The sequence below is a fragment of the Lycium ferocissimum genome, chromosome 7 (genome assembly GCF_029784015.1).
Source record: "Lycium ferocissimum isolate CSIRO_LF1 chromosome 7, AGI_CSIRO_Lferr_CH_V1, whole genome shotgun sequence".
Taxonomy (NCBI): Eukaryota; Viridiplantae; Streptophyta; class Magnoliopsida; order Solanales; family Solanaceae; genus Lycium; species Lycium ferocissimum.
The window spans coordinates 9,858,258-9,881,213 of record NC_081348.1 but is presented as its reverse complement, the minus strand read 5'-3'; positions in this window follow the sequence as shown (position 1 = coordinate 9,881,213).

The window sequence follows — 22,956 nt, the reverse complement described above, 5'->3', positions numbered from 1 at the left end:
ATATTCTAGGGGGATGGTGGGAGGGTCAACAGAGCATCGGGGTCAACACCCTCGAGCTCAAGAAGCACACCCAAGATGCGCCCGATTTTATGGATGGCAGTTTCCAACCGCTCCCTATCCTCGCCGAGGCCCCTAAAGAGCCTCTGGAAATTGTTCCTGAGAAGTAGCAACTCAGGATGTGGTGCTCTGAACTGAGGGTGACGGTTTGCTCTATTCCTAATCCTTCTCGCCATTGTTGATCAGAAATTTTTTAGGAGTTTTTTGTGATGAGAGAGATGAGATGGTGTATTTGAAATAGGCTTAGGAAATTTATAGACTGATGACCTCGGTTTAGTGAGTCGACGGCTAATGTGTGAGCGACACGTGTCAATGCGCATGGAGGTAGCGTTTAATATTGGGTTTGATTAGACATAACCGCAGGCTTTTTGAATTTTAATTGGTGGCGTTTGGAGGTTCAGCAGTCGATGGGCTTTAAAGGCGATTATATATCATATACGTCATCTATTATAGACTAGATATTAAGTTTATTATTTACTATACCTAGTAGATATATAGAACACAGTCATGGTTTATTATATACAATTATACAGTTGATTAATATTGAACCGACATTCAAGAAAAACACAATGAAATACATTCATTGAAATATTTAATTGAAGAACCAAAAACTACAAATTACAAGAAAAGCATATTTAATTGAAGAACCAAAAACTGCTAAGTACAAGAAAAGCACAATGAAATACATTGACAAATATATCAAGTTCATCCCTCTCCATTTCGGCACGTTGTTCTCTTGTGGCCGCTTCCCTTGCAAATTGAGCACTTGTTTCTCCTCCCTTTTACACGTCCTTTGGGCTTAAAAGATTTTGCGATGCCAGGGATACGCTTTATTCTCTTCCTTCCAAATTGGTTTGACTGCCCATCACAATCTTCGACATCAATATCATGATCATCCGTATCCATTGAATGATCACCCATGCTCTCATTTTGCATTGAATTTGCATCCACTGGCTACTGTGGCTGCGCGGGGTGGGGGTGGGGGTGGTGCTGCTGATGTTGACGCTGCTTGAGACCTCTCAACAATATTTATTCTCAAAAAAGGCCTAGAACCATCAGCAGCAACATCAAGCGTATACAACACCACATACCTATCATTCATTATGAAAGAAGGGTAAGCTTTTCCCCTAGTGGGCAGAGCATTAATCATATAACTAATGTGCAAGTCGATGGGGTCACAATCTAACTCCCCGCTTTCCTTTACGCTCTCTCTCTCAACCAAATCGTTATACGTACCATATACGCACGGCGATCGGCACTGTCACCTTGCTCGCAGAATTCCAAATCCAACATTTTGGGGTCTCCACCCATTCACCCATGTAATCACCACCTACTACAACATATTCTCCAATATACTCCATACTAAACATATAATAGACTATTGCTATGGTCTATAATTGGTCGATGCCTAGACTTAGAACAATATCAGATTCAGACAAAAAAAAAAAAAAACAGCACGGATACGGCTCTTTTAATGGAGAATTGACTCCACAAGAGGATTAGAACAAAAAACAAACTCCACTGCCAGTAGATGCGGACGGAATTGACACCTGATAATTGAGCTTTGACAACAATGGTGAAAATAATTCTAGCTTCTTTTAAATGATTTATAAGAGATTTAAGTTACAATGACTGAAGTGGGGAAGAAATCCGTCGTTTGGGACTAATTTTCAGATGAAAAGTCGAAAATTTAGCCAAAAACGGGATCAAAAAATTGCAGAAATGGGGAGCATCCCTGCTGTTAGAGGGAACAAAAAAATTTGGGTTGCTAAGTTGGGGTAATTAAATGTTGGTGGTTGGAGGTACGTTTTGTATTTTTTAAAACTTTGGGTATAGGGGTGACAACATGGGAGACTTCATTTGATGATGTCATAAATAGTGGCCCTTTAGCCAATTCTTTGAGACATATGGCCTTTTGTCAAAATAAGTGTTAAGAGTGGCCTTTTAGCAAACTCCCCCGCAAAGTTTTGGAGTTATTTTCAAATAGTCGTGGATAACAAAAATGAACTGCTAACTAATCTTTCTATTTCCAGATTTGATATTTGGAATGTTTTAAGAAGAAATGATAGAATCTCATTTATACAGTGAGAATATCAGGCCGTCTCAACAAGATTGGGGGCCTAAAGCCAGACTTCAGAGAGAATTCCTAATTTTATTTTTCTAAAGAGAAATATCGTCATATATATTTTTATTTAAAGTCTACTTTTCTAGTTTTTTTTATTTTTTTTATTTTTTTATATGCGAAGTCATTAATTATTGTTTTATAATCGTCAATAACAATGCAAAGTTGTTAAAAAAAAAAATCAATTTATTCGGAAAAAAAAATCAACTGACAATAGCTAATTAATCACCCGACTAAAAAAAATTCTTCTCTTTTTGTCTTTTATAAATATTGTGCACTCTCTCTATCTCAATTCATGTGACACAATTTGAATTTCAAGAGTCCAACTTCTTTATTTTTATCGTAAATTCAGAAATATAATCTTTAAGTTTTTTTAAAAAAAAAATAATTTACATAACTACATAAAAGTACTATAAGTCACAATAATTTTTTAAACAAATTTAATAAAAAATGGGGAATGGCTTTGGCCTTGGGCCGGCCCTGAGTGAGATGTGTGACAACTTGTCTATGTTCTGACAAGTACTCAAGTCAGGTCTATGTTCATCAGCCTAGTTACTCATGTTAAAATTATTGGTATAAATTGATGTGGTATAGTTTGTAATATATATAAATGGCCAAGCTGTGCGAACACTGCAATGTCAAAGTGTACAAATAGCTAGGTAAATTATACAAAAAGGTGGGACCAACAGCGACACATGTTATTGAGCACACTTGCTATTTGGAGATGGGACCCTGTCCATATTTACCAATGCACTATAGAGTATCGATTATTTGTTTTCTTGCTTTTTGCCAGTGTTTAAAAGTTTTGAGTTTTTTCCTTAATTTATCATGTTCATTTTTCTTCTTCTTATATATTTTCTCCATCCTCAATTTAAGTATCTTAATTTAAGTAAGTATAAAATTTAAAAATAAAAGGAGATATTTGAATCTTGTAGTTCTAAATTAAAAATATATATAATGTAGTCATGTACTAAAATGTCCTTTAAATTTTGTGTTTTTAAACTTGCCAGATATGAAACCTAATCATCGTTACTAAATATAAAAGCTTTATTAATTTTCTTTTTTGGACAACTAAAAAAAAGTAAGACACTTAAATTGAGACCGAGGAAATACTACTTTTGAGTCCATTTCATTTTCTTTTATATATTTATTTTTATATATATTCTAATTCTAATATATATAAATGGCCAAGCTGTACGAACACTGCAGTGTCAAAGTGTACAAATAGCTAGGTAAATTATACAAAAGGGTGGGACCAACAGGGACACATGTTATTGAGTACACTTGCTATTTGGAGATGGGACCCTGTCCATATTACCAATGCATTATAGAGTACAGATCATTTGTTTTCTTGCTTTTTGTCATTTGTTTAAAAGTTTCGAGTTTTTCCTGTAATTTATCCTCTTCGTTTTTCTTCTTCTTACTAGTTATGTGAGGCCGTCTGCGTTGCCGGCCGCCAAACTCGCATATAAAAACAGATATTTTAACTAAAGAAATATAATTTGTGTTATTGTACAATAACAACAACAACAACATATACCCAAAGCTATATAAAGCTTTTTCCACTTTTTAATATTTTAACTTCCATTTTGATGAAATTATTTAATTCAAATCAAATTTGGAACCATAATTTGACATTATAACTTATGTATCCTAATTTTCCGAAGTTATTTAATTCTAAATAAATAATCTATACATAGTTAATGAACTTTTAAGACAAATACATAATTTAACTGTACGACATTTGCGTCTCTTAATTAGGGATTGGGGTTCGAACATGGATATGGAAAAAAATCTTTGGAGGAAGCGCTCCCCGAATAAAGCGCGATGCGGTGCGAATTATCCGGATTAATTGAGCTCAAAATGCGGATATCGAGCACCAATCGTAAAATCAAAGAACGTGAAAAATGAGGTAGTTCGATAGGCTTTTGAAAAGTAGACTTTAAAAATAAAAACAAAAAAATTGACATAAATAAATAAGATTAGGACCTAAAAGTAATTAATTAAAAAGTTTTAAAAAAATTTGAAAATTATTGTAAGGACTACAAAAGTCCCTGTGCTCGATAATTTTTGAAAAGTAGACTTTAAAAAAAAAACAAAAAAAATTGACTTAAATAAATAAAATTAGGACATAAAAGTAATTAATGAAAAAGTTTTTAAAAATTTGGGAGTGTGTGTTACAAAGTCTGCATTCCCTCTTATATATAATAGTAATATATTTCCTCCGTCCCAATTTAAGTATCTTAGTTTAAGTAGGTATAAAATTTAAAAATAAAAGGAGATATTTGAATCTTGTAGTCCTAAATTAAAAATATATATAATGTAGTCATGTACTAAAATGTCCTTTAAATTTTGTATTTTTAAACTTGCCAGATATGATATTTGAATTGTCAACTTACTAAATATAAAAGTGGCGCTTTTTTGAAGAAGAAATTGATAGAGTCCATTTCATTTTGTTTTATATATTTATTTTTATATATAAGTGTTCAAGAGAGACTAACACAGCCATGAATGTTTGTATCAAAAGCTATATAAATTGTATACTTTAATTAGCTACTATTTTATCCCACGTGGATATATGTCATAGTCGAATATTTATTCTCTTCTCGTGTATACACGTATGCACTTCAATTTTTAATTCTCTAATTTTATTTTTTACTTGTTCATTTTTTACTTTTCAAGTTCTTTAAGAATTAATAAATGAAGTACTCCCTCCGTCCCATATTACTTGACCACATTACTAAACTACTTTTTTTTTCATGTGGACATATGTCATAATACTGAATATTTCTCTTCTCATTTATACACGTATGCACTTCAATTTTAATTTTTCGGCACATACTTATTTCCTCCGTGCACTTTTACTTGTTCACTTTTGACTTTTCACATTCTTTAAGAATTAATAAATGAAATACTCTCTCTGTCCCATATTACTTGGCTAACAACAACAACAACATACCTAAAGTCCCACAATTAAAGGGTAGATTGGACGCAGCCTTACCCCTACAAGGGAGGCATTCGGAAGACCTCCCAAGAAAAAGCATAGGAAAGGTTAGATACGGTTAAACAATTCAAAGCAATTATGAAAATGAAAACAACGAAAGTGAATAAGCCGTGATAAACCATTATGTGTAAACAAGAATCAAGAAATCGGACAAGAAACTAAAGATCAATGCAACTACTCGCAAAAAGGATAAACGTGACTACTACTAAAACCCCGATTCATACCCTCTATCTAAGGTCATGTCCTCGATGGGAAGAAGATGCGCCATGTCTGTCTAATCAACTCTCCCAATACCTCTTCGCCTACTCTCCTCTTTCCGAACCGTCTCGCCGCCTCTCCGCAATTCATGTGAACACATGCCCAAACCATCTCAACCTCGCTTCCCGCATTTTATCATCCACCGAGGCTACTCCTACCCTGTCTCGGATAATTTCATTCCTTATCCTATCGCTCCTAGTGTTCCCGTACATCCATCGCAAAGATTCTCATTTTCGCCACTTTCATCTTCTGAATGTGAGATTTCTTGACTGGCCAACACTCCACCCCATACAATATAGTCAGCCTAACCACCACTTTATAGAACTTGCCTTTCAGTTTTGGTGGCACCTTCTTGTCGCACAACACTCCGGAGGCAAGCCTCCATTTTATCCACCCTGCACCAATACGGTGTGTGACGTCATCATCAATCTCCCACCTCTTTGTATAATAGTGTTATATCCCGCCTTTTCGCATAATTGGAAAATTTGAAATAATTGTGATTTATGTGAAAGGAGGTCATATTTGAATTTTCTTAGCAAGTGTGTCGCAATTATGGAGGCTTGAATGCGAAAACACCGGGAGAGAGAACCTAAGGGCAAAATTGGAATTTTGGAAATTTGTTTCGGAAATTTTAAGACATGAATTATGAAGAATTGGGCCAAAAAAAAATTAAGAAATTGAGGCTCAATATTTAGGCCCAACCTACCATGAAGATAGTCCATGCAAATTAATTAATTTTGCATGTGACTAATAAGTATTTAAGAGAGGATAATTCAAGAAACTTCAAGAAAAACAAAGAGCAATCAAGAAAAAAAAAAAAGAGAGGATCGGGTTTGAGAGAAAGAAGGAGAGAAAAAAAGAAGAAAAAAATTTGGAGCTTCTTCACTCGGGTTCTATAATTATAATTTCCATATATTCTTAGCAAGCTCGAAGTGCTTTCAAGGCAACATAACTATCTTGGCAAGAAAGTGTTTGGTTTGGCAAGAAGAAATAATTGAGAAAGGTAAGGTTTCTATGTTCTTGAATTATGAAATGAATTTGTATGTTATAAGGATTGGAATTGGATGAAGGTTGTGGAATTATGGTGTGCATGTGTGTGAAGAATATTGTAACACCCCGTAAACTTGAACTAGGTGTGAATATGTAAAAATCTAGTATTAAGATGATATTTTATCTATATGAATCCATTCTTGGTGAATTAGGGTGGAGGATGGTCGTTTTGAAGTCAAACCAATTAGTGAAGTTCTTAAGGCCTCTTAAATTCGCCCAAGTTTTGGTAGTCTGTCTTCTGGGATTTTCATGAAAATGTGTTGTGAATTTGGAAACACTTCCTCAATGAAAGTTGTAGATATTTGAAATATCTTTCCAACGGTAGGTCGCCCAGCCCAAACGGAGTTACGTACAAGAAGTTATGTCCATTTTACCGAATACTGTGCAGAACCGACACACGCCGACTTTTCAGGCGCGTGGGGGCGCGTGCGATGGTCCCGCATCGCGGGCCGATCGCGCAAGTCTGAGTATTGAGCTGCAGAACATTGCGCGATGGTCCCGCATCGTGACCAATCGCGAATCGGGTCAGATTCAGGTCAAAAAGTCGGGTTTACGCGTTTTGGATTATATTTAAGGTTTGGGGTTTATTTCCCCAAAGACCCCATTCACGAAAATTTACCCTAAAGTCAATAAGAACAAGTCCCAAGCCTCAAGAACCCTAAAAGGTAAGTGTTATCATGATTCTAGGTTGAATTCAAGTCTCGATTCCCTTTCTAACATCAAAACCCATTGATTAACATGATTTTTTTGATCAAAACCTAGGGTTGCAACATAATTCTTTCCAAAGTGATTCAAGCTAGGGTTTGAATGTTCTTCTTCATTAGAAAAGTGATTTGTTAAACTCTGTTTAACAAATTAAGGTATGTCTCCCTTTTAAAAATCTTATGGTGATTTCTATGTCTCTTTAAAAATAAAATCCTTTTTGAATATAAAGGTAATTTATGTGTCTCTTTGCAAACTCTCTTGAAAGATTGATTCTTTATAAAAGCATGTTTGAATGATATGCTGAATTGGTTTTACACTCTCGAAATTTATTACATGTCTTGATTAATGGTTAATGTGCGTGAGGGGACAAGCCCACATTAAATCTAGATTGTAACAAACCCTATATATATATGTGATATTATGAATCATTTTCTTCTATAAGAGATGATCAGTGATGATGGTTAATTTTTGGTATTGATGATTTTACAAAGGAACTATGATAAAGTAATTATCTATGATATTATGGATTTTCGTAATGGCATAATGAACTTTAATGCTATTTGATGGTGTGACTATTTTGAGACAAATTGTGAATCGGCTTACATGCTATGAATTTTGTTGTTGTGTTTGGCCTAGCTACTCGGGAGGAAGGGTAGCCACTATGGATCCTAGTGTGGTAATTGCCTAGCCATTCGGGAGGAAGAGTGGCCACTGCTGGGATTCGCTACCCGGGTGTGATTCAAGCCTAGCTATTCGGGGGGAAGGATAGCCACCGCTGGGTTCGCTACCTGGGGTGTGATGTATGCCTAGCTATTCGGGAGGAAGGATAGCCACCGTGTACTACATAGTCCGGTGTGATGCGCTATGCGCGATATGATTGATTCTTGGGCCTGTATTGGCATGCGTGATTTATGCCTAGCTATTCGGGAGGAAGGATAGCCACCGTGTACTACATAGTCCGGTGGTGCGCTATGCGCGATATGATTGATTCTTGAGCCTGTATTGGCATGTGTGACATTCTTATTCTCTTATGGAATTGTTGATGACTATCTTAATTGATTAAAAAGGGCATATTTGAAGTTGTAACTTAACAAGAGGCTTTATAAATGGGTTTTGATACTTATTATTGAGATACATAAACTGAATAACTACGCCCTTACGTTGATTTCATATGATTTTCAAGACCGATTTCTTCATGTGTTATTTTACTTTATTTTTCGTATTATTCATTGTCCCCGAGGCACTCACCGAGTACGAAGTACTCGGGCATACCATTGTTGTTTTTGATGGTATGTTAGGTAAAGAGAAAAGTTCGTGATACTCCGTGTGCTTAGGAAGGACTTGCTGTTGCGGATAATTTAGTGAGCCCACACATTCGTTCGTGACACCCCGTTGATTTACTTAATTGTTACATTAGTTGTCCCAAGCCGCGTCCCGATGAGTCGAACTATTAATCCTTTATCTTAGAAGCTCCCTAGTATACATTTGTGAGTTATTGAGTTATTGATTAACTCTTGGGCACGTTGTTATGTTTGACAAGTCTAGATAACTAAAGACTTCCGCCGATTTAATTCTTATATGCGTGATTCGTTTACCTTTATTTTATAAACTCGTTGGAGGCGAATGTTGAACTCGGCGGGTTCAAGTATTATTATGGTGTTGCTTAGGTTCTTCCGAGTGTTGTTCACGACGTCGATCCGGCACGTCTAGGGTGGGTTTTTGGGGCGTGACAAGATTGGTATCGAGCCTAGGTTTAAATACGTCCTAGGATTATTGTCGGTGTACGTAAGCCGTGTCTAGTGGAGTTTTCCTTGTGCGGCTTTGATCACACGCATTTACCGAGAAACTCCCCGTATTTATAGGTGTTTCCTATTCTTCTTGATTCTAGATTGTGCTGTAGAGCTTAAAGTCCTTTCTAGGATCGTTCTAATTCGCTCGTTAATTCGTGCCTTGCAGAAATGACTCTGACGCGATCCAAAAATGGTAAACGAGGACGTCCCGCCAAAGTTAACCAAAATCTTAGGGGCACGAATGCTGGTAATGGAAATGATACTGGAAATCAAGCACCACCTCCGCCGCCGCCGCGCTCCCGCTTCCCGTTCATGCGGGTGTGCTGAGATTGGGTACTATGCGGACGGCCATTCAAATGTTGTGATCGCTTTGGTTGTGGCTCAAGACGGCGTGGAGGTGTGGGACCTCATGGTGGTGGCAAATTTAAGCAACAGACTTAAAGCCACCGCAGTTCTTTGGGTCACGAGAGGTGGACGACCCCCAACACTTTTTAGATGAGATCTTTAAGGCATTGAAGGCAATGGATGCCTGGGATTACGGGCCTATAAGGCTTGCTTCGTATCGAGTTGAAGGATGTTGTTCACGTATGGTTTGAGATGTGGGAATGCGAGAGAGGTGACAGCTGCTTTAGCTCCGACGTGAATTTTGAAGAGGCGTTCATAAAGGTTCTTGTCGATAAGGAGAACAAGCTTTATGCAAAATTCTCTAAGTGTGAGTTCGGCTTGAGTCCGTGTCTTTCTTGGGTCATGTGGTGATGACGGCATTAAAGTAGACCCTCGAAAATTGCAAAGAAGTTGAAGGATTGGCCTAGACCCACTAGTGCAACGAAATTCGTAGTTTCGGTTTGGCAAATTACTACGGAAATTCGTGGAAGGTTTTTCATCTATAGCCTCGCCATTGACTAAGTTGACGCAAAAGATCTTTCGGTGTCCGAAGCTTGTGAAAGGAGTTTCCAAGAGCTTAAGATAAGGTTGACTTCGGCTCCTATTTTGACGTTACCTTCGGGTCCGTGGATACGTGGTGTATTGCGATGCTTCTAGAATTGGTTTGGGTTGTGTGTGTGATGCGTTAAGGTGATTGCTTACGTCGCTTGAGAAGAACTATCCGACTCATGACTTAGAGTTGGTCATTGTGGTATTTGCTTTGAAAATTTGGCGTCACTATTACATACGGTGAGCATTGTGATGTTTTTACCGATCACTCTATATCTTCAAACAAAGAGAGTTGAATCTCGGACGAGGAGGTGGTTGGAGTTGTTGAAAGATTATGACTTGAACATTTTGTATCATCACAGTAAGGCTAATGTGGTTCTTTGATGCTTTGAAAGCGAAATCTACGGGCACGTCTTATTTGCGTGCACATTAAATCCCCATGGGGGGAAATTCGAAGGCTTGCTAGTCTTGGGGTCGACTTGATGAGACCGAAAATGGAGAGTTAGTGGGAATCATGCCATCACGGTCGATATTATAGAAAGGATTAAATTCAAGCAATATGATGATGAACTTTTGGCAAGGCCGAGAGATGGAGTAGAAAGGGGGTGAGTACACTTCATTTACTTGTTGGTACAAGGCGATAGTGTTCGCGATTGCAAGGACGATTGTGTGTTCCCGATGTTGATGGTCTTCGACAAGAACTAATGATGGAAGCTCATAGTTCTAAATATTCGGTTCATCCGGATCCACCAAGATGTATAAGGATTTGAAACAACACTATATTGGTGGAAGAGTACGAAGGTTGATATTTCTAACTTTGTGGCTAGGTTTGAACCGTCAACAGTGAAGGCCGAACATCAAAGGCCTGGTGGCTTGGCTCAAAACATTGAGATTCCTCAATGGAAGTGGGAGGTGATAAATATGGACTTTGTTGCGATACCTCGCACAAGGGCCAAGTATGATTCAATTTGGGTGATCGTGGATAGACTCACGAAGTCCGCCCATTTTCTTCCCCGTAAAACGTCATATCTTTGCGGCGAATACGCCAAGTTATATTTGAAGGAGATTGTCGTGTTGCATGGTGTTCCGACATCCATCATATCCGACAGAGGTACGCAATCGCTCATTTCGGCGGACGTTTCAAGAAGGTTTGGGGACTAGAGTGAACCGAGCACCGCCTTTCATCCTCAAACCGACGGGCAAGCAGAGAGACTATTCAAACCTTGGAGGATATGTTGCGTGCTTGTGCAATCGATTTTGGAGGAAGTTGGGATGAACACCTACCTTTGGTGGAATTCGCTACAATAATAGCTATCAAGCTAGTATTCGGATGGCTCCTTAAGGCTCTTTATGGGAGGCGTTGTCGGTCTCCAATTGGTTGGTTTGAACCAACGGAAGTAGAGTTGTTGGGTCCCGATTCAATTCATGAGGCGATCGAAAAGGTAAATCTTATCGTGCAACGACTAAAGACCGCCGTAGTAGACAAAAGTCTTATACGGACATAAGGCGTAGGGAATTGGAATTTGGTTGGTGACAAGGTTTTCTTGAAAGTGTCACCTATGAAGGGGGTAATGCGTTTTGGCATAAAGGGCAAGCTTAGTCCTCGCTACATTGGTCCTTATGAGATTACCGAAGAGTTGGGGAGGTAAACTTGAGTTGAGATTACCTCGAGTATCCATGGTTCATCCCGTGTTTCACATTTCGATGTTGATTGTATAAACCCGACCCTTCTCATGTGTTGGACCATGAAGAGGTTGAAATTGATGAATCCTTATCTTATGAAGAAGAACCGCCGATTTTGGATCGCCAAGTTAGAAGGTTGAGAACAAAGGATGCATTGCGTCGGTCAAGTGTTGTGGCGAAATCATAATAACTTGGGAAGCGGAAGAGGACATGAAGAAGAGATATCCTCACTTGTTCCCTATTTCAGGTATGAGTTAAGTTTTGAACTATTCGTGCACAAGGTGATTGTGTGGTTAAAAAAAAAAATTCATGTTGGTAAATTACCTTCCTAGAATACTATCCTCATTCGAGGACGAATGATCTTAAGGGGGGGGATAATGTAACACCCCGTAAACTTGAACTAGGTGTGAATATGTAAAAATCTAGTATTAAGATGATATTTTATCTATATGAATCCATTCTTGGTGAATTAGGGTGGAGGATGGTCGTTTTGAAGTCAAACCAATTAGTAAGTTCTTAAGGCCTCTTAAATTCGCCCAGTTTTGGTAGGTCTGTCTTCTAGGCGATTTTCATGAAAATGTGTTGTGAATTTGGAAACACTTCCTCAATGAAAGTTGTAGATATTTGAAATATCTTTCCAACGGTAGGTCGCCCAGCCCAAACGGAGTTACGTACAAGAAGTTATGTCCATTTTACCGAACCTACGTGCGTAACCGACACACGCCGACTTTTCATGGCGCGTGGGGGCGCGTGCGATGGTCCCGCATCGCGGTCCAATCGCGCAAGTCTGAGTATTGAGCTGCAGAACATTGCGCGATGGTCCCGCATCGCGGACCAATCGCGAATCGGGTCGGATTCAGGTCAAAAAGTCGGGTTTACGCGTTTATATATTTAAGGTTTGGGGTTTATTTCCCCAAAGACCCCATTCACGAAAATTTATAAAGTCAATAAGAACAAGTCCCAAGCCTCAAGAACCCTAAAAGGTAAGTGTTATCATGATTCTAGGTTGAATTCAAGTCTCGATTCCCTTTCTAACATCAAACCCATGATTCTTAACATGATTTTGTGATCAAAACCTAGCAGCAACATAATTCTTTCCAAAGTGATTCAAGAGAGGTTTGGGTGTTCTTAGAGAGAAAAGTGATTTGTTAAGCTCCGTTTAACAAATTAAGGTATGTCTCCTTTTTAAAAATCTTATGGTGATTTCTATGTCTCTTTAAAAATAAAATCCTTTTTGAATATAAAGGTAATTTATATGTCTCTTTGCAAACTCTCTTAAAGATTGATTCTTTATAAAAGCATGTGTTGAATGATATGCTGAATTGGTTTTACACTCTCGAAATTTATTACATGTCTTGATTAATGGTTAATGTGCGTGAGGGGACAAGCCCACATTAAATCTAGATTGTAACAAACCCTATATATGTATGTGATATTATGAATCATTTTCTTCTATAAAGAGATGATCGGTGATGATGGTTAATTTTTGGTATTGATGATTTTACAAAGGAACTATGATAAAGTAATTATCTATGATATTATGGATTTTCGTAATGGCATAATGAACTTTAATGCTATTTGATGGTGTGACTATTTTGAGACAAATTGTGAATCGCTTTATGCTATGAATTTTGTTGTTGTGTTTGGCCTAGCTACTCCTGGGAGGAAGGGTAGCCTTATGGATCCCAGTGTGGTAATTGCCTAGCCATTCGGGAGGAAGGTAGGGCCACCCCGGTTCGCTACCGTGATTCAAGCCTAGCTATTCGGGGGAAGGATAGCCACCGCCGGGTTCGCTACCCGGGTGTGATGTATGCCTAGCTATTCGGGAAGGATAGCCACCGTGTACTACATAGTTGTGATGCCTTGCTATTCGCGATATGATAGCCATTCGTCCGAATTATATGATTTATGCCTAGCTATTCGGGAGGAAGGATAGCCACGTGTACTATAGTCCTTGCGCTATACGTGATATGATTGATTCTTGAGCCTCCGTATTGGCATGCGTGACATTCTTATTCTCTTACAATTGTTGATGACTATCTTAATTGATTAAAAAGGGCATATTTGAAGTTGTAACTTAACAAGAGGCTTTATAAATGGGTTTTGACACTTATTATTGAGATACATAAACTGAATAATTTCCCTTACGTTGATTTCATATGATTTTCAAGACCGATTTCTTCATGTATTATTTTACTTTATTTTCGTATTATTCATTGTCCACAGAGGCACTCACCGAGTACGAAGTAATCGTGCATACCATTGTTGTTTTTGATGGTATGTTAGGTAACGGGAAGAGCAGGTTCGTGATACTCAAGTGCTTAGGAAGGACTTCTTGCGGATAATTTGGTGAGCCCACACATTCGTTCGTGGGACACCCCGTTGATTTACTTATTTGTTACATTAGTTGTCCGGCCGCGTCCCGATGAGTCGACTATTAATCCTTTATCTTAGAAGCTCCCTAGTATACATTTGTGGGTAGTTATTGAGTTATTGATTAACTCTTGGGCACGTTGTTATGTTTGACAAGTCTAGATAACTAAAGACTTCCGCTAATTTAATTTTTATATGAACCTGATTCGTTTACTTATTTTATAAATCGTTTACCTTTATTTGTATAATGCCGGTCACGTCTAGGGTGGGTTTTTGGGGCGTGACAAATATGTAGGCCGTGTATGTGTGGGCGGTGGCCGTGTGTGTCAAGTATTTATTGTGTAATTTAGTTGTAGTTATGGTGTAATCTATATTGGAAATGAAAGTAGAATGAATTTGATTGTATTGCAAAATTTGGAAGTTGGCGAAGTGGCTATGGTGAAGTGGAAATGGTGATGAATTATGTTGTTTAATGTGTTAGATGTGTAGTTATGATCCTTGTATTGTAAGTGTAGGAAAAATGAAGTAAGATCGCATGAAAATGGAATGTGGAAGTTTATGTTGTTTTAGTATGAATTTATGAAATAATGGGAATGAAATGTTTAGGGTGTAAAATACGATTAAGGATGACGAGTTTGGATGATGGAAAATGAGTTATGAACTTGTATGTTGAAAATTTGGAAGAATTGGATAAATTGTGGTTTAGTGGAAAGTTTGCATGCTTTGTATATTTTACGAATATCTTGTATATATGTATTGTAAAAATGTTATGATATGTTCCCAAATGGAATTATAATGAGTTTGGTTAGTATGTCGAGATTGAATTGAAATATGAAGTTGAAAATGGAAGTTATGACATTATGTTGGAAAAATGACCAAACAGCCATATTGTGTTCGTTGTGTTTGTTGGTGTTGTTGTTGGTTTGTTGTTGGGTATTCCGAGCCGAGCCGAGTCTCGGGGATGTCATAATTACAGGGGAAGTCTTTTGCCGAAATTTCTCGCCAAGTATAACCCTAAGATTGAAATGTTAGTTTGCATGAATAGTAATGGGTAAGAATGACCATTTGCGAGTTTTTGGACGAAACGGGAATTGAGATTGGACGCGCGTAAGGCGAAATCCGGTATGTAAAGCCTTCCCTACCTTTCTTTGGCATGTTCGAGTCTAATGTGCTCGACGAGCCTCGATGACATTTCTCGCTCTTACAATTCGAGATTGAAATTCGCGCAAAATCCGTCAGTAAGACTGAATCCATTTCTCCTAAAAATGACCTATAAGTATGCAACTTCCATAAATGGAGTCGAAACACTCTAAAATGATTCTGGACGACTCCCTAAGGTTCATTATCTATAATTTACGTATTTTATTATGGTTGGGTCCGAGGTGGTCCCACAATACCTTGATACTCCGGTTCAAATCGACTCGTTTCTCGTCCGTTTTTTCATAAGTATCTTTTAATTATGTTCGTCCGCTAACTTGTAAGCATTATGATTGTCTTTTCCGAGTCCGAGCATTGTTCGACCTCGGAACGATTTCGACACCCCGTTCGACATAATCCGATTACCTCGATTCAACACTATTTTGACTATTATTCCCTCCGTTGGTCCGTACGTATATGGTTTCGCATTTGTCTCAATGCCTCGATGTTTCCTTCACCGCGCCGGCCGGGGTTTATTCGCGCATCCACCGCATTGTTCACGCGTCCCTCGGATTATGGCTACTCCTACCTTGTCTATTACGGAGAATGGCGGCCGGGATGGCATATTTCATTCCTTATCCTATTACGCGTCATTTATTAAAGGGCCGGGATCCGTATGTGACAGAAGATCCGTATGTCCGTCTCATATGTGATTCTCGCATGCATTTCGCCACTTTTACATCCGTCCACCCCCCGGACATCGTGAGACTGCGGTTACGTAGCCACGACACACGCGGATCAACCCCGATTCACCCCATACAATACGGGAGATTACGTACGGGAATACGCCATACGCTCCGTAAGTTTGATTCGGCATGACTCCGTTCGTCCGCTCTCGTAAGTCCGACTTAATCGGTTCCGTCCGCCTTTCGCCTTTTTACATAACCGATCCCCGGATATTTTAATTATGTATATTATGTTTCCGCTTTACATACTCGGTATATCTTCGTACCCCCCGCTTTCTCGCGGGCCGTGTTACATGCCCGCGCGCGCGCACGCGCCGCACGTACGCCGCCGGGTAGATATTGTCCGTCGTTCGAGAGCTCCCGACGGCCCGGAGCCGATACTTTTGGTATATATTCTCTCACAGTACATATGATGACTATTTGGGTACGCGCGGGGCCCCGTCCCCGTCTTCTCCCCGATTTTATCCACTTAGGGAGGGGCCCGCGTACGTATGTGGGTTATCACCAATGCGGTAAGTATGTGTGATATGCGACTGTTCGTTATGATAGCACGGCTTATGTGCGTATTATGTATGTATATATACGTATGCTTATGCATGTTCGTTATGTTATATATGGACTTATGTATGTCCCCATTAGCCATTTGGTATGTCGGATTTTGTTAGATAGTACGTATGGGTGTCAGAGGACACAGCCACGGCCCACGGGGTTGGGTCGTGACAAATAGACCAAAGATACTTGAAAATATCTATCTTCTGTATGACCTGGGTGCCAAGCTTCACTCCCATATTACTTGGCCACATTATAAAAATATATGTCCAAATTTCTTATTCATTTACAAAATCAAGATAAAATTAATTAAATCTTTCCCATCTTACCCTCTCCGTCCCATATTACTTGGCCACATTATTAAAAATATATGTCCAAATTACTTGTTCATTTACAAAACCGAGATAAAATTAATTAAATCTTCTCATTTTATCCGTAGTAATAAATGTTCTTAAAAATAGTCAACTTTGATTAGAATGTATTTATTGGAGAGAGATAGGGGTAAGATAGTAAAATACATACTCCCTCCGTTTCAATTTATATGAACCCATTTGACTGGGCACAACATTTAAGAAAGAGGGAAGACTTTTGAAACTTGTGGTTCGAAATAAGCCTTGAAAATTTGTGTGGCTGTAAATCATTCATAAAGTGAATTTGTTTTCAAATTAGGAAAGAGGTCATTCATTTTGGCACGGACTAAAAAGGAAATAGGTTCAAACAAATTGAAATAGAGGGAGTATTTTATTTATGATTTCTTAAGGGGCGTGTAAAAGGAAAAGTGGCAAGTAATATGGGACGAAGGTGTCACGACCCGACTAGGGGCCATAACGGGTACCCGAGGCTAACCACCGAGCACCGCTCGTACCATTACCCATCGTACACATCAAGCGTTCATTCATTAATCTTATACCCAAATCATAGGAAAACCATTTTTCACTTTGAACATAATTACCTTTATATACACAAGCCCTTCGGCTATCAAAATAATATACATACAATAAAGACATCTTGAGACCATACTACCCACACATACGTATCTTCGAGCCTCTACTAGAGTGCTAGACATAGGGACGGGACAGGATCCCGCTGTGCCCAAAATACATATACACAAAACAATAAGCAATGGCACCTCCGGAATAATGGAGTGCTCTCAAGGCCTGCTAACAGCTCTTACGAGTCTGGATCTCCTCCTGTTTACTCCCGCGGGCATGAACACGATATTCAAAGAAAACGGTACATCGACGAACATCAGACCGAGTATGTAAGGCATGAATGAAATGAACATAATAGAGAAATCATAAGACATAAGATGAAGACATAACCTACTTAACCTTTAAGAGTGGATGCATTTCATGCATATAACATATATAATCGTAGCACATATATCGTCATAGCACATACATCACCGTATCGTATATATACCATCATCGTTAACCCGCGTCCGGGTAACCATCATACGCTGCCCACTAGTGGTGTCATGCCCGACCCTCTAGGCTCAGTGTAATCATAAACGCCCCCGCCTTAGCGATACATGCCCGGCCATCTAGGCACGGTGGAATCGTATGCGGCCGCCTTCGCGGTGACATGCCCGGCCATCTAGGCACGCTGGAATCGTATCATCATGTGCTCATCATAGACTTATCATTATCATACACCTCATAGACACATCATGACCTTATCATAAGCTTATCGTAACCTTGTCATAACTTAGCATCATCATACATTTATCGTTAAAATATACATTAAAACTTGAAGGCAACTATAGCTATGTCGGGGTGACGTAAGGTCGTGAACCCCCGATTACATTATGGAGTGATCATAATCATCATATCTCACTTTGAAAGGACTACCATTTTAAGGTGAGTGTACACCATGAACAACATCAAGGGATCGTAAATAGGATCATTAACTTCATGGACATCATATCTTGCTTTAGAATCTCTAGACTTAGACTTATCATCATTATTATCGTATTCATGACATATTTCTCATCTTTATCTCATAAGGAGCTCTTTATCAACGTTGACTCATAGTTCCCGGAATGTAAGAAAGTCATGGAGAGGTAGGGAAAATAATATCATAAGAATCATATAAGGATCATTAGCTTCGTAGGAATGTCATATCAGCGAGCTTTAGACTTCTAGATTTAGATTCATCATCGATTGTCATGCCGTAACGTATCTCTTTTCTTTATCTTGTATGAAGCTCTTTATAATCGTAGACTCATAATTTCCGATATGTAGGAAAATCATGGAAAGATAAGAGGATTCCTGCCATAGGAGTCATGCCTTAGAAAGAAGGGACTAACTTTACATACCTCTTTCGTTTAACAATTCCATCGTTTGATTGTTCTCTTTCAATGCTGACGTTTCTACCTTCAAGAGGATTCATATTAACATTAGCTAATCGATTATATGAACGTGCTTACTAAAGCTAGAGAAAATTGGGCAAAGATTTCCTTAGTTTATACAACTTTCCTCATATCATATATCAATTCCCAAACGTATGTAATAACATTCACAACATTATAACCAACAATCTCATCTACATTACCCACATTCCACAATTTCACTTCAATTCATCCATAATCATGGTCGTAGTATACTCGTACGTTTTCTCACATATAATGCTTATTCCATGTCCTTAATATCATTTATAGCATAATCATAATCACAATATATCACAATCATGACTCATCCCAAGCTACTACTCAAAATCTCATTATTCTCATCTTTATAACCCATTTTCTATCTCCTTTCATAATCTAAGTCTTTCAACCTCTCAATATCTTAAACAACATGGAATGATCATAAAACTTACCTTAGATAGTGTGGGAATGAGCCTTGAGTGGAAAGACTTCACTTGAGCCAAAACCCTAGTTCCTTTCCAATGGAATTTCTTGACTTGGATGAACCTACAATGAGTTTCTTACACTTGATTTCCTTGGTTTGATGAAGTTGATCCTTACTCTCTCTTGGATTCTTGTAGGTGAAGTGTGGAGAAATGTTCTAGAGAGTCCTAGAGAAGGGGAGTGAAGGGGAAATGAAATGAAATGAACTTGATCCCCTTATTAATAATACCACAATCGACCCGTCTTGTTTCTAGGACCAACATACGGTCCGTATAAATTACACCGACCGTATGTCCGGCCGTAGATTTGGTCCAAAGTGAATGCGCCAACTGGCTAAATATACTGCCTAACATACGGCGATTATAATTTATACGACAGTATGTTGGGCCGTATAATGCCCAAATATTCGATTTCGTTTCATCGACTCGTTTGATCTCCAATCCTTATGGAACCTTCTTAACACTTGTTTAACACCTCATTAACAATCTAAGGGACATTATAGCTCTTCTCCAAACATCATTAAGTCATCCTTAATTCGTTACTCATAAATCCTTTCCGATACATAACGTATGCCTTGCCTTTCTTGGCAAACTTTCTTCTATTACCTCGAATGCCTTCGAAATCTCAATTAGGATCATCCAATGCTATTTCTTACTTATTGAAACATCGTATACTTCGTGCCCCTCGTTAGTCTATCCACTGTGCATCAACGAAATTTTTTTTCCGAGGTGTAACAGAAGGGAGTATATATTTTACCATAATATTCATATTTATTGATGTAAGTCTTAATAGCCTTGGAAAATGATAAGAAAATGAGTAATTAATGTGAAGGGTAAAATTAATAATAAGAACAAAAATTTCTTTCTCTCGATATGTTAGCATGGACAAGTTAAAGTGAACGGAGGTAGTGACTTTTATCCACGTTTTCCTTCTTTGTCAATACTTTAAACGTGAAGAGATGACCAATAGCAATGCAAATTTGTACTAAAAGTTATATACATTGTACACTTTAACCAACTATTTTTTTATCCCACGTGGACATATGTCGTAAGTCGAGTATTTATTCTCTTCTCATGTATATACATATGCACTTCAATTTTAATTTTCCTACACATATTTATTCCTTCCGTGCACTTTTACTTGTCCACTTTTGACTTTTCACGGTCTTTAAGAATTAATAAATGAAGTATATATTTTATCATAATATCCATATTTATTGGTGTATAGTCTCAATAGCCTTAGAAAATGATTTGAAAATGAGTAATTAATGTGAAGGGTAAAATAAAAAGAAGAAAAAAAGTTTTCTCCCGATATGTCAACGTGGACAAGTAAAAGTGAAGGGAGGGAAGAACTTTCATCCCCGTTTTCCTTCTTTGTCAATACTTTACTTATTTTACTCTTCTTTGCATTCTCTACTTTACTTATTTTACTCTCCTTTGCATTCTCTGATTATTGTTTCTTTACATTTATAAAATGTATTACTTTATATTTTCATTTCGGAACTAAAATTTGGTGATTTACGATATAACATGTATCTTTCTAATTTTAATTTCTTTGTAATAATTCTTTTTATCTATAGTTGTTAATATAAAAATTATAATATATTTTTAATTAATTTAATAAAAATATTTTATTAGTTTTGCTTTTAAAAACCCAATATATACAACAATGATTTTTATGTTTGGATATGAACATTTAGTTAATTGAGATGGATATCAACCTGTCGGTATACATATAAGATATTAAAGAATTTAAAAGAAAAAAATCTAGAATCAAAATATTAATTTTCCCTCATATTCTTGCTAATTTTCTTTTTCACATCGATGAACAACTTTCATTGTCATGACAATGAGAAAAAAGTCTGTCTCTTTCCATCTCAAAAACTTAATTCCATCATATGTTTTTAATTTTTAAACTTCATTTTCTAATTGTAACTAAAGTGATGGTGCATAAAATACATTTTGTATATGTTGCTATATATAATAACAATTAGAATGTTTTTAAAAGTTATTTTCAAAATACAAACCTTAAAGATTGACTAATTAAAGTGAATAAACATGTTCGGCCTGTGCATCGCACGGGCATATATTGCTAGTACTCTAATAAATGACCTAGTCTTCCAAAAATTTCAACCACTTTTAAATAGAGTTTAAACCATTGTTGTGTATAGCACTCTATAAAACTCATGAAAAATCTATGTTAGTATTTTTCATTTATGTTAAAAAAAAAAAAAAGTGAACGTTGACGAGAGGAGCGAGTCTACGTGGAAAGAAAATAATCATTTTGGAAGTTTAATTCCATCTATTTCGTTTAGCTTGAAACTACGCATGTGTGGCTTAAATACTCACATTGCTTGTCTTAAGTCTTGATAAAAGATCAAAGAAAACTTGAAAATCTGTATGAAACTCATTATCAATTTGATTTTTACGTCACATGGCATAATGGGAAGTGCTTATTTAGGTATGAGTTACTTTGATAACGAGGTGTACAAAAAAGGAGCAAGGATTTCATCACGTGATCACATGAATGTGGTACAAGATTGGAAGGAATTTTCATATCACGAACGAGTTAGCTAATTTAAGAAAGTTAAATTTACATTGGTAGTTGGATATTGGGTCTTTGATCAAGGAAACTATATGGCTTACTTCGACTTATTTGATACCGTGGCGTATTTATTGTTATTTTTGTTTGTCATTTAGCGTGAATTCATTATTTTAGTTAATTCTTATGAACAAAGTCAAAACATGATTTGTTCCTTAAATTTGTTTAGAAAAGTCAATCACACACTTCCTGAAATTTTTCTTGCACCAATTTAATTTCGTATGAGTTTCGAATTGTAGGAACTAGGATAATATCGAGTTCTAATTGCATTAGTTTCAACTTTAGAAATTAAATTTTGAGTTCGTATATTTATTCTTAATTACTTTGCCATATTTTAACTTGTGATTATTTTTTTTTTTTTGCGCGAAATGTCCTTCAAAAGGACTGGTCTTTAATTTTTGTCCCTCAAATTGGTTGTCTTTCATTTTTGCCCTTCGCTAAAAGTCTCTTGGTTTCGGGTTTGAACTCCCGCTCAGTCAAAAATTTTAAAAAATTCGCAAGGCATAAGTTGAGTTTCAAACTCTGCCTTAAGGCAAAAAATAAAATAATTTCATTGGAAATTTGCAAACCTCTGCGTTAAGGCCTAACTTTATGCCGTAAGACCTAATTTTGGGTAAAAGTTTGCCTTAACCAACTTATGCTTTGCGATTTATTTTTTTTGACTGAGCCTGAGTTCAAAGCCAGGACCTCGAATATTAAGTGAAGGGCAAAAATTAAAGACCACCAATTTGAGAGGCAAAAATTAAAGACCGCCCTAATGAAGCGCAACGGGAAAGCCGTGATTTCCGCTTATGCTCAAAATACGAAAAAAAGGCAAAAAAAAAAAAAAAAAAAAAAAGAAAGCCAAGGATTCAACATCTATTATATATACATAAAAAATAATTTTAACCTTGTAAAAGTAATATTTTTTTTTCTGCCAAGGGGGTTTGGCCTCGGATCTATGTGGCTCCGCCACTGCGAAGGTATTCCTGCAAATTGCCAATTAATTTTCAACTATTATGCAAATGATTACATTCCAATTAGTGGCCCTAGGAGCTGCGTGGTTACCTAATAAATTGGGTTTAATTCTAAAGTGATAATGGTCGATAAGAGGCCCG